Source organism: Elephantulus edwardii, unplaced genomic scaffold (assembly GCF_000299155.1).
Source record: "Elephantulus edwardii isolate Elephantulus edwardi_28Jun2011 unplaced genomic scaffold, EleEdw1.0 scaffold00178, whole genome shotgun sequence".
Taxonomy (NCBI): Eukaryota; Metazoa; Chordata; class Mammalia; order Macroscelidea; family Macroscelididae; genus Elephantulus; species Elephantulus edwardii.
In genome coordinates, this window is record NW_006399928.1 from 4571279 (window position 1) to 4574671 (window position 3393).

At 41.2% G+C, this 3393-nt stretch overlaps 1 pseudogene; it reads right to left on the reverse strand.

Moving 5' to 3' along the window:
• Window positions 1–587: 587 nt before the first annotated feature.
• Window positions 588–2089, reverse strand: LOC102847780 (annotated as a pseudogene).
• Between the last annotated feature and the right edge of the window lie 1304 nt (window positions 2090–3393).

Below are 3393 nucleotides of genomic sequence, written 5' to 3' on the forward strand. Positions count from 1 at the left end.
TCTGATGCATAGCATGTAATTGCAAAGACTGTAGCCTGGGATCAGGCGCACCTTAGTCTCCAGCCCAATGTCGATGCTCTTCAGTACTCTTGAGAGGTCCCTGACAGCTGAGACTTTCCCAATGCAATTCATCTCCTGATTTCCTGGCTGCTGTTTCATTCTGGTTTTTTAATAATTTTTTTATTTCATACTGGTTTACTTACAAAGTTTGTATACATTGTTTTCACACCATATCTTTCCCATTTCCTTTACCCACCCATCCCTCCACCCATCAAATTGTAAGATCCTATGATTACTCCCACCCACCTCCGGCTATCCTTACCCTTCTGCTTCTCTCCTTGGATCCTCATGGATACACATTTTACAAGCTATTTTTTCCTATTTCTACAATAATTGGTCCATTCTTTTCTTTTTTAAACAATTATTTATTGACTGCTTACTATATGCCAGGCACTCTTCTAGAACTCCCTCAAGAAGAAAAAAAAACAAGATACGGGCAGAAATGCAAATTCTGAGTGAAAGGAAAGGGGCAGCTTAGGAAGAAGGCTGAAGGAGCTGAGAAGTCTGAGGTAATAGGACACTCTGCCTTAAGCTTCCTCTTCAGCCTCCTCACCAAAATCTTCCTCCTCTTCTGCAGTGGCATGTTGGTACTCAGAAACAAGATCATTCATGTTGCTCTTGGCCTCGGTGAACTCCATGTCATCCATACTCTCACCAGTATACCAGTGGAGGAAGGCTTTCCAATGGAACATGGTGGTGAACTGCTCTGAGATGCATTTGAAGAGCTCCTGAATGATTGTCATTTTGAGGCCATGGGGCAAGATGTCATAGCAGTCTTGACTTTGTTGGGGAACAATTCCACAAAGTAGCTGTTATTTTTATTCTGTACTTTTTTTTTAAGGATTAATATTTTCCTTTATAAATGTTTTAATTACATTACAGAGGAGAAGAAAATAATATATATACTTTAATCAGGTTAATTTCAAAACAAAAGAACACATTAGAGAAAAATTACTTAAAAATAGTTGTATTTGTATTTATATTCCACAATTTGTTCAAATACTGGTTTTCTTATAAACTTTCTACAGGATGATTATTCTGCACTTTAAGCATCTGCTCATCCACCTTCATGGGCATCTATCCTTAGAAGACAGTAGCCACAGTGAGGTAGCAGGCCATGGTGGGGGTAACAAGCAGCCATCATGTTCTTGACATTAAAGACCTGCTAGGTGAACTCAGGCACAGTGAGGGTCTGGTACTGCTGACTACCATGGCTGCTTAGTGGAGCACAAAGCCAGGCATGAAGAAATGGAAATGTGGGAAAGGCACTATGTTGACAGTCAACTTGCAGAGGTCAGCATTAAGCTGGCCAGGGAAGTGGAGGCAGGTGGTGACACCGCTCATGGTGGCTGAGACAAGGTGGTCCAGGTCTCCATAGGTTGGTGTGGTCAGCTTGAGGGTACAGAAGGACATACCGTAGAAGGTTTCATCATCAATGCAATAAATCTCATTGGTGTTCTCTACCAACTGGTGGACAGAGAGGGTGACCTTATAGGGCTCAACAACAGAGTCGGATACTTTGGGTGAGGGCACCATACTGAAGGTGTTCATGATGCAGTTAGGATACTCTTCTCTAATCTTGCTGATGAACAACGTGCCCATTCCAGAGCCTGTGCCTTCATTGAGGGAGAGGATCACCTGGAAGCCCTGCAGGTAATCACAGCTCTCAGCCTTTTTCTGAACCACATCCAAGACAGAATTGACCAGCTCAGATCCTTCTGGGCCCTTGGCCCAGTTGTTTCCTGCCTCAGACTGACCCAAAACAAAGTTGTCTGATCTGAAGATCTGGCCAAAAGAACCTGAGTGAACTGAGTCCATGGTTCCAGGTTCTAGATCCACTAAGATAGCAGAAGGAATATATTTGTCACTTGTGGCTTCATTGCAATACAGATGTAGTCCAGCTGCAGGTCGCCGTCCCCATGGTAGGTGCCAGTGGGTCAATGCCGTGTTTATCACTGATCACCTCCCAGAACTTGGTACTGATCTGGATGCCACACTGACCAGCCTGGATATGCATGATTTCCCTCATGGGAGAAAATTAAGGTTTTGGTGTTGGAGGTTTTGTCTTTGTTTTGGGTTTGGGGTTTTGGTTTTTTTTCTGCTCTCACCTTGAGTGTGCATGGGGCAAAAGAATGAGGTGAGTTTTTTTTTCCTCTCTGTGGATCGTAGGCTGCAAAGATGGTAACTGCTCCAGAGGCTATAGCAGTGAGATCTGAAAGCTGCAGCAGGAAGGTCTTGGTCCATTCTTTTTTAACTTTGTGTATTCCTCACATCTTCTTTCATGCTTCCTGTATCATTCAAGATTTTGTCCATAGAAACCTTCAAATTGTTTTGTAATTTGAAGCTTGAATATTTTTTTCTTCAAAGCTCTTCCACCTTAAGAAGTAGCAAACATGTCCTTCCATTTTGGTTTTCTAACTCTAGGTGGTTTGCACATTTAAAAAAAAATGACATTGTTTGTAATTTGTCTTCTAAAGCTGCCCTATGAAATCTGTTCAGCTCTCTTATATAATTATTTTTACCTTTTGCCAGTGTTTCTATCTTTAAGAGCAAGTTTCAGAGTCTCTTCCAATATCTATTTTGGTTCTTTCTTTCCTCTCTTTTTAACGATATTTTGCTTTCTCCATGTGTGATATGCTTGATTTAATCCCATAGCCTCTCTGGTCTTTAGCTATTAGTGTCCAGTGTGTTAAATCTATCTTGAGATTGTTTTGTAATTCAGATGAAATAGACTTATGTTTCTTAAGGACTTGTTTTAGCTTTCTTCAGCTTCAGCTAAACTTATTCATTGACAATTGATGTTCACTTTCTATTGGCTTCTGGCCTTGTTTTGACTACTAATATTGAGGTCTTCACTGACTCTTTACAGAAATGTGGTTGGTCTGATTCAGCTGAGGCCCATGCATTTAATTGCCATTAACACTTTTAAAAAGGTATTTGCAATGACTATATTATCATTTATGGTAAAAAAATTTGTCATGCAATCTCTGATCTAATATCTGTCACAAAGGTAATATTTTCCAACTACCAGTACTTTGTTTCCACCTTTTGCCTTCTGGTCATCCATTTATTATTAGTGCATGTTGGTTGCATGTTTGATCAAATTCAGATTGCAAAAGTCAGTAAAGACAGGTACATCATGAACAACCACTGAGTCCTGGAGAGGAAAGGGTTCTGGTGGAGACATTCCTGAGATGTTCCCAGCTTCCCTCAGAGATATTGTAGGCTAGGGTGGAAGTGTCCCCTCCTACCCAGGCTCAGGAGAAGACACAGGTACACCATAAGCAGAGACCTCAGAGACTTAGGGAGAGAAGGATCCAGGGTATCCTTCTT